The sequence below is a fragment of the Zingiber officinale genome, chromosome 6B (assembly GCF_018446385.1).
Source record: "Zingiber officinale cultivar Zhangliang chromosome 6B, Zo_v1.1, whole genome shotgun sequence".
NCBI lineage: Eukaryota > Viridiplantae > Streptophyta > Magnoliopsida > Zingiberales > Zingiberaceae > Zingiber > Zingiber officinale.
In genome coordinates, this window is record NC_055996.1 from 47,528,191 (window position 1) to 47,538,174 (window position 9,984).

Here is a 9,984-nt window from a genome sequence, read left to right on the forward strand (position 1 = left end):
AAACTATCAAATGGAGGATGTTTAAGGCGTAGGACCGTCAGAAGAGTTATGCTGATCAGAAACGGAGACCCCTGGAGCTCTCTATAGGCAACCATGAATTTTTGAGAGTCTCACCCACGAAAGGAGTGAAGAGATTTGGTCTTCGAGGTAAACAAGCTCCACGATACATTGGGTCTTTCTAGATCTTGGAGAGGATTGGAGCGGTAGCTCACCGTCTAGCGCTACCACCATCTCTAGAGGGCATTCACGATGTATTTCATGTGTCCATGCTGAGGAGATACGTATCCTACCCAGCACATGTTTTGTCAGACATATCAGTTCTCATTCGGCCTGACGTTACTTACGAGGAAGTTCCGGTATGGATTTTGGATCACAGAGAGCGTCAGCTGTGGAACAAGACTATCCGACTGGTAAAAGTCAGATGACAATATCATTCTGATGAGGAGACTACCTACGAGCTCAAGGATAAGATTCAAGCTCGATACACTCATTTTTTTTTTACTTTACTTAAGGTATGTGGGTTAATTTTATGCTCAACATTTATATGGTTTATTGATTGCTAGTACTTGTTGATGGTAATTAACGAAAATTTAGGGACCAAATTTTATTAGTGGAGGAGAATGTAAAATACGACACCCAAATAATAATAAAATAATAAGGTTATTTGAGGAAAAACTTTAATGGAATTTTTAGTAATTTTTAGAAATTTTAAGGGAATTTTTTTGAGCTCGTATGATGTATGTTAGGGTGATAAATTATTGGGATAGAGGAAAGCCTGCTTAAGTTACCATATTTGGACAAGGAAATATTTAATTTCTTAAATATTTCTTTGATTTTTCTTTTCCTTCGTTTCTTACCCATGCCCTAGCTTCCTTCTTCGCCCGATCCCCTTCCTCTCCGCCGCCCCTCTCGCGCGATGCCAAGCCGCTGACTTGCCTCTTCCCCGATCTCTTCGTTTTCCCTCTTCCTTATCTTCTCCTTCTTCGATCCTTTTCCTCATCTCACCGCCGACTGTCATAGCCCGATGCCGGGCGTCAATCGCCGTGTCGCTCCAACTTGTGAGACGCCGGAGCTGCCAGCAATCGACGTCATCGACCAGGAGGGATCTATTGTCCCTGAGTCTCTCCCTCTCACGCGAATATGCTGCATCATCCCAACTGATCATAGCCACCACTCAATCGCCGACGCCGAGCTACCTTTCTCCTCTGCTCATCCCTGGAGGCTGTTGGGTCGTCTTCCTCCCCGGGTCGTCACTCCACACGAGCAGATCTTCAGCCAAGGAAGGGGAAGGCCGAGCCCAAGCATCGACCTCCCCTTGCCTGCATTCTCTTTTGCCCGATTGTTGCTGCTCGATCGCTGCCACCTGATCACTGCCACCTCAATGTCGCCACTTCGTGTGAGGCCAGCACGATGACGCCGATGCCATCAGCCATCACGAGAGGGTCAGTCTCTTTGTGCGCTATTGTTTCCTTTGTCTGAGTCAATCCTTAGCCTTGTGTTTCTTCATATCTCATTTTCACCTCTCCACTACAGCCAATAGCTAGATCTGACAATGATCAATCCTAATCAGTGCTACTCCAGCCGCAGGGAACCACCAGAGAGGAAAAAGGGGTAACAAATCTCTTAAACTAAGTTTATTTGACTTATGCTACTTCCGATTGGAAGTTGGAATTTAGATATGGGGGTGTTGTTTGTGTTTTAGGATTTGTGTGGAGATCCACGGCTGCACTGGAGCTTCGGCCATGAATACCAAGTAGCAAGCTCCTCTGGCTGAGTCAACATTGAAGTCTTTGGATTTGGGTAAATTTTGTTGATGGGTTATGCATTGATCTAATTCAATTTGATTTTGGAAGAGTTATGGATATCTATTCTAATGTTGTGATGGATTATGAAAGAGATTAATTTGTTCTTGATGTGTAGTTGATTTAAGACATGGAGTAAATGATGTGTTGATTTGAGTAGGATTGAAGTGAAGGAATTGTGGATTGAGTTAAACCTAATTGGATTAATGAATTAGGTTAATTAATTTGATTAGGGTTTCCCTAATTAGGTTGGAGATTTTATTTAGCTATTTGCTATATATATATTAGCTAAATACATTATGTGATCGCAAGACTTTGATTCGAGGCGAGCCTCTTGACATGAGATTGGTTTGATACGATCTTCGATTTGAGGTGGGTACCTTTGACTTATCTCTTTTGTTATTGTCATTATGATATGCATAGTAATTTATAGCTTGTAGTAATGGTTGTGTTTAGCTACCATTGGTATGTCACTACTTGATACATATAGCATGCCCTTGTTTGTTATTATCTGTTATGCATTTAGACTTATATTCTTTTGTTCTTGCCATGTGTATTTATGATCATATAAGTAGTGACATACAATGCTTTACTGTGTGCAGGACTAGTTACTAGACATACCTGACATGTGTACCTAGTTTCATGATACTTAGATCCTTGTTGGATTTCTTTACCTTTTTGCAATATATTATGGAGGTGTCAGGATATACATGCTATAGTGTCATGCAGCATCTTGCATGATTGCATGCTGAGCAATTGTCAGCTCCATTATTGTTGAGCATATCATCAATTACATGAACATCACACACACAACCACTCATGGGTTAGTGGTATTTCAGGAAGGGTGTGTGTTACAAATTGCTCTGTCAGGGCTCCACTAGTCCACTCATGGGTAGCGATGACTGCAGCGTGTAGTGTGTTGGGATGTATACTATAGGCCTAGTTTTTGTATAAACATCTATTTTGAAATATTTTGAAATATTTTGAAATGAGAATCACTTTGGTCAAATGTCTGCATTTTATATTTATATATATGTCAATGCAGTTGTCCATTTAATTTATATTGTAGATAACATTGTATGTGGTGCCACATAGAAGATCATGTTATCGATTCCTTATAAATTATAAATAGTAGCTCACAACCAAAATGGATTGGGACAAACCATTGGAACGGTTGTAGTGTAATTTTGTATTAGTATGTCTTGACTATAAAATTACACAAGTACACTATGTGTGTTTTGAGCAGGACCATTTGAGGTTGTTTGATTTATACTGACTACATAAAAGAATAGAACCTCTATTATTATGGATGTGCGTCCTCTTAATCCCGATATAATAACAAGCACGTATACTTAGTATTTAATTCTTTAACTTATAAATGGGTGAGATTTATTAGTTAAATTAATAGGGCTGATGAGTTGGAAGATAGTATTATTTATATGGTGTGTTGTTGATTATAGAAGGATCTATGTCCTAATTATTTAGGATGATGATGTCCCCTTGAGGAGCTCATAAGGATTATTATGTAAACCCTACAGGTGGACTTAGTCCGGCATGATAATAAAGTTGGGTGGTACTACTCATAGAATCAGATGTTAATTAATTGAGTTGTCAGCAACTCATTTAATTAACAGATATACGATATCTTAAACACGGGGAGATTAACACACTCATGATAAGAAGAAGCCCATATTGTAATATGGAATTGATGCGGTAGTTCAATAATAACCCTTTAGTGGTATGAGTTATTATTGATGGACTTGGGTTGGGTGTTCGGGCCGAACACAGGAAGCCCAAGCCCATTAGGACGCCTAAACCAATTCCTCCTCTAGGTCCCTGTTGTAGCCTCTATATAAAGCCTCACATCCACCCATCCATAACTTGGTTTAGTTTAACTGAGTTTGGTTTAACTTGGTTTAGTTTAACTTAGCTTGGTTTGGTTTAACTTAACTTGGTTTGGTTTAACTTGGTTATAGAAAGAGAGATTTTTTCTAAACAGAATTATGTTATTTTTCTTTCTTTGTAACCGGCGACAAGCCTATAAAAAGGAGTAGGTGGTGGCTCCTAAAACCTAATTTTCTAATTCTCCACAATCCTCTTCTCTCCTTGTGATCGGCGCCCCTCTTCCTTTGCTAGGGCCGACACCCCTCCTCACCTTGCTAGGGCCGCCCCTTGCTCACCTTGTAAGGGTTGCCCCCCTCCACTCCTTGCGTAGGGTCGGCGCCCCTTCCTAGCAATCCATTAGTGGCCGACGGCTTGGAGAAGAGGAAAAAGAGGAAGAAGAGGAAGAAGAAGAGAAGATACCCAATCCTAGAGCCTCCTTTTGTAGTCAGCGGTTTGGAAATCGAGAAGAGAAGGAGGGTGGTGGTGTCTTGGTAGATCGTCACCCACACGACATCTAAGAAGAGGAGAGGAATACGGTAGAAGATTAAGAGGTCTCTAGTTACGAAGAAAGGTACAACTAGTTCTTAATTCCGCTGCGTAATTAGTTAGTTTTCTTTGTATCAATTTTTGGAATATCAACACAAGAGGTTAGTGATCTTGTACTTTGATCAAGGTGTGTTTTTATCCGTCAAGAACTTGCTTGATTGATCAAACACATGTTTGATCGAACATGCAGGTAGTTTGGAATAGTTATGTTCTTGTATATTTTTTTATACAGGGAAATTTAAACAGAACGGAATTCCAATGCCTTCAAGTGGTATCAGAGCGAGTTTTCTGGTTCTATGTGATTGGTTTTCGGTTAAATTATGCACTGCTCGTATATAAATTTCGGTCGGATAATAGTAGGATGTGCAAGATAGATTAACTCTATGGTTGCAGGCGTCCTAGATCCAACTATTATGGCTCTTTGTGTGTTTGTGTATGATTTGAACCCTCGGCCATGTCGAGGTTGTTTGTGTGTGCATGATTGTAATAATTAAATGCGGCCAGTTGTCATATTATTATTATTTTTTTACATTATGTTCGATCTAAATTACATATAAATTCCTTTATGGAATATAGGATCGATAAATGTAATATTTTATTTTTTGTTGCGGCTTGTATCCTTGCAATGCATGGTGCTATTTTTGAGAACCAAAGGCGTGGTGGAGAAGGAAGTGAGATAGACGCGATGGCTTGATCCATTGGCGACACATTGGAGGACAACGATGGATGTGGCGGCATATTGGAGGACAGCGTTGGATGAGGCCATAATAGTTGGAAATCTTATTTTCATATTTATTGCCTTTATATGTTGTTTTATGTGCTGTGATGCTATGTGCATGCTAAAATTCCTCAATTTAAATAACTAAGTGAGAGAGGGATTATTTATTTAAATTCCACGGTCTCCATTACTGGTTTGTAAGTGATGCATTCAAACTTGCGCGTTGGCTTTAAGTGCCTTCCACCATATCGGATGAGTTTATTTGCGGATCGCTAGATCAAACTTCCTCTATGGATGATTATAGGAAATTATTTAGGCATGTGCGATATTCTCCATCTGAAGGGGCACAATTCTAATTAATGGACTAAGTATCAAGTAATGATATACACTTAGGCGCATTTAATAGTATCCTCCCCATCGGAGTCACTGCTATTATTTGTGTGACCGAAGATGAACCAACTATTAATTTTATTTGTCATAAAGTTAGGTTGACAAGATAATAAAATTAATGGGTAAAACCTTCTCTTACAAATGTTTGAATTAGTATACATCCACACTATCTTGGCATACGAAATTCATGGTGTTTTGAAGTATTGGTGAATTTAAATTATATTGTTTGAGGAATCAATATTATTTTAAATTCTAAAGTTTTGACAAAATATTTTATTTTGTGATTCTCAAGATTTCAAAATGGCTTTCAATTCTCTTACTGTTATTTTAAAAGAAAACAAAATTTCTCGTCCAAATTATATTGATTGGAAACGAAAGTTAGACATTGTCTTAACTGCTGAAGAATACAAGTTCATACTTCTTGAGGTCTGTCCTAGCATGCCTGATAAGGATTCTAGTGAAGAGGAGATAGAGAGACATAGGAAATGGGTCAAGGTAGATGAGATGGCGCAGTGTTATATTTTGGCTTCTATGTCAAATGTCCTGCAACATCAGCATCAGACCCTACCCACTGGCTATGACATGATGCTCAATCTCAAGGAACTCTTCGGACACCAGAATCGAGCTGTCAGGCAGGAGGCCATGAGAAACTTAATGACGACCACCATGACTGAGGGGACACCCGTGAGGGATCATATCCTCAAGATGATGCACATTTGAATGAGATGGAAGTCCTTGGAGATGAAATCGATGGGGAAACCCAGGTCGATATTATTCTCCAAATGTTGCCCAAAAATTTTGAACAGTTCCGCCTAAATTACAACATGAACAAAAGGGTTTATTCATTGGTGGAACTTCTGACAGAACTCCAAGCGGCACAAGGGCTATTTCGTCAAAGTTCTCAAGTTCACATTACTGAAAATGTTTCTGCCTCTACGATGAAAGGCAGAAAGAAGAAGAACAAACAAGTTGGTTCGGCAAAGAAAGTGATTCAACCTTAAGGGACTGGCCGCAGGTAGGTGTGAAGAAGCCGAAAGGCAAGTGCTTCAGATGCAAGTAGTCTGGACATTGGAAGGTGGGCTACCCTCGTAGAAAGGAGAACAATAAAGGTGTAACTTATTCATTAGTTGTTTAAACATGTTTAGCGGTGTTATCTACCGGTACCTGGTGTGTAGATATGGGAGCCACTGATCATGTCTGCAATTCATTGCAGGGGTTCCAGGAAACCAGACGACTACATGAAGGGGAAATCACTGTCTACATGGGCAATGCTACAAGAGTGACGGATGTTGGAGTGGGAGATGTTTATTTATCTTTTGATAGGAATAAACCTTTGATTTTGAAAAATTATCTTTACATACCATGTTTTAGTTTCTAAGCCTAGCTTTTGTATGAACATCTGTTTTGAAATAAGCCTAGCTTATGTATGAACATCTGTTTTGAAATAAGTCTAGCTTATGCTTTAAAACTTTATTTTAAAACTTTGATTTTGAGATGTTTCTTGTTGGGATGTATACTATAAACCTAGCTATTGTATGCACATCTATTTTGAAATATTTTGAAATGAGAATCACTTTAGTCAAATGTCTGTATTTTATATTTATATATATGTCAATATAGTTGTCCATTTAATTTATATTATAGATAACATGGTGTGTGGTGCCACACAAAAGATTATGATATCGGTTCCTTATAAATTATAAATAGTAGCTCACAACCAAGATGGATTGGAACAAACCATTGGAACGGTTGTAGTGTAATTTGGTATGTTATATACATTTATTTTCATGTTCCTCTATATGATCATGCGTAGCATACACCAAGAAATGCTTCCGTGTTTACCATTTCTTGATTTTTGACTTGATTGTAAATCAAGTAACACACTTCTATATTCTTAAAAAAGATCTTGGCAAAATATTCTTTATCTAATATTTACCATCATCTTTTATTGCTTATTTATATTTGTGCTTTCTTGCAGGAACACTTGTCAAAAGATGATGCTAAACAGCAGTTCTTTAGAATCTTGAGAACTCCTCCTTATGGGAATTCTGTTTTCTTCAGTGTATGGAAGATAGATGATCCTATAGGTCTGTTACCTGGATGAATCATTTTAGAAATTAATAAGTGAGGGGTTAGTTAAAACATATTGTGGGTTATGTTTCTCCTTTTTTGGGCAGAAGTCATATCTTTATGAGGGGAAGAAGAAAGACCCTTAAAACAGAGAATACCAATGAAGAGGATAAGGCAGAATCTAATTGTTGTAACAATGTTGAGAGGTTTGGATTTGTACCTGGTCCAGATTTCACTCTGGAATCTTTTGAGACATATGCAGATGAGTTCAAGAGACAATATTTTAGCAGAAGTGCAGAATTTGTTTTAGGGTCCTGCCAGCAGGAACCTTCCGATGATGATATTGAAGGTGAATATTGGCGGATAGTGGAAAGACCAATAGAAGAGATTGAGGTGTCACCACATTTCCTATGCAGACATATATAATCATTATACATTTTCATCTGTTGATTTATTTCACAATTTGGCTTCACAACTTTGATGTGTTCTATCCACTTTCTTCTTTCCTTGAACCTTTGTTGTTTCCATACCTTAATATTAGAAACTTTATTCATATATTGGTTTCGACTAGAACCTGCAGCCAGGTAGAACTCTAACTCATATGTTGACTTTGGTTGTTTAGGTTCTTTATGGTGCTGATTTTGACACTGGAATTTTTAGTAGTGGCTTTCTCAAAGAGTAATCCTTTGCGAAGGTATGAGCACTAGGGGATCAGTATATGAGTTCTGGATGGAATTTAAATAACATCATGACATACTATTATTTCCTAATAAAAACTGTGTACTAGTCTATTATGTCACAAGATTGTGTTTACATCATTTAATAAGTATCAAATGACAAGTCATATTTATTCTTTTCCCTTTTAACAAAAAAAAAAATGTATTTGTATATAGAACAGCATCTCTTTTCCCTTTTAACCAAGTCACGCCATATGCATCTTGCACATGGTGCATGGATGTGAGTGTGCATGAGTTTGTGTTAGCCAACAAACACTTGGGCGGCCGGGGTGTGCACATTACCGGTTTGTACGTAAGTAGCATAACCAATTCTTCATGTATATGATAAGTTTAGTTCTATCATGCTTGTATGAATTGATCAAATCTGTTGTTTATAAATACAAAAGTTTCCAGTTCCGAAAGTATTCTTCTTCTATATGTTCTGACAGTGTTATTCTTCTTTATGTCCCAATTAGAAACTCTTCGTATTCATTTACTAGAGGCCTTTTGGAAATTCATAATTCGTTATGTTTTACATTGTTGAATGTATCTATTTTAAACAGGTTGGTTGTCGGATATTGGGCGGGTTGGCACATTTTGTTCACTGTTGGTGACAATATTTTTTCAAAGAGGCTTGCTGTTGCTTCAATCAGGTAAACTTCCTCTCTAACATTGCTTCTATTTTACTTGTATTAGTTTCATTTTACATTGTATTGGTTTGTTGTTTGATTTTATTGGTTAAAGTTCTCTTCGATCAATTCAGTTATAACAACTTTAGAGAGAATAGGTCATATTTAATTCTGTAAAAAGGTGAAGGCAAACCTTCTGATCATGACTTTGCCAACAAATAAATGTTTGGTCAACAGCTTTAGGTCTCTTTTTTACATATAGAATTGGTCTTGATTCCTCTTATAAACTAGAGTTTAAATGTATTAGGACCCTTGCAGAGTTCAAACAAAGGGATTATTTATGTGATGAACATATTCTTTTACATGGACACATTACAACTGTTTACAAGGGATCAAACAGAGTAAAACGAATATTGTCATGACAGAAAGTTTCAACTCTATAATTTTTTTATTTTTTTATTTTTGCTTTGATATTTTTCAAAGATATTATTTGTGCAAAAAAAACATAGTTAAAATAGTCACTATTCTCTCTAAACTTGTTCTGAACAATTTAATAATAATTTATTAAGGGACAAATTTAACTGAGAGCCCAAAATCAAAACAAGAACGGGCCCTTGCAACAGTTTTTGTGGCCAGAAGCCGAAGCACTCGTCGTCCAACAGCGACACGTCATTGCTATAACTTTCGAAACGGTTCTTTGAAAGAACAGCATCTCTTTTCACTGCTTATAAACTAGAAAGATAAAATAAGAACTTATGGGTCCAAATTATCTGATTGAGTTTTCTATATAGCTCATATCAGGAATTACCATATAACTACTAAGTTTTTACAACACAATGGTAAACACATATTTCAGAACAAGTTTTTTCATACATATAATAGTGTATTTCTTTTGATATCAATAGGTTGTTGATCTCCTAGTGCCTTATCAAAGGGGTTGAAAGATTAGACTTTTTGTTGGAGCTGGTGTGGGGAAGACTGGATTTATTATGGAACTGATGATCAATAATATTGAAAAAGGTTGGTATAAAAGAATCAACATGTGAGAAAAAAGAGTTCAATGAAATCCTACAAGTTGAAGATTGTGATGGGACTTGTTCATTGGTTGGCTATTGTTGATTAGTTGTAAATGGAACTTATTTGTTTATTTGTATTGAGATAAATTTTATTTAAACATGAGACATGTTTCTTCTTTTGTGATTGTAATTCTTGTATAAGTAACATTCTGA

The 9,984-nt window shown here is 37.2% G+C and overlaps 1 long non-coding RNA gene across 4 annotated transcripts; it reads left to right on the forward strand.

Moving 5' to 3' along the window:
* The first annotated feature begins 817 nt into the window (after nt 1-817).
* Nucleotides 818-9,767, forward strand: LOC121992401. Of its 4 annotated transcripts, XR_006114886.1 has the most exons (7): nt 819-1,442; nt 1,534-1,611; nt 1,703-1,800; nt 7,319-7,803; nt 8,033-8,104; nt 8,690-8,779; nt 9,661-9,767. It is a non-coding gene; the product is annotated as an uncharacterized LOC121992401 (long non-coding RNA). The 4 variants fall into 4 exon arrangements; XR_006114887.1 differs by having other exon boundaries at nt 818-1,442; nt 7,319-7,427; nt 7,518-8,779; XR_006114888.1 differs by lacking the exon at nt 8,033-8,104.
* The last annotated feature ends 217 nt before the right edge of the window (nt 9,768-9,984 follow it).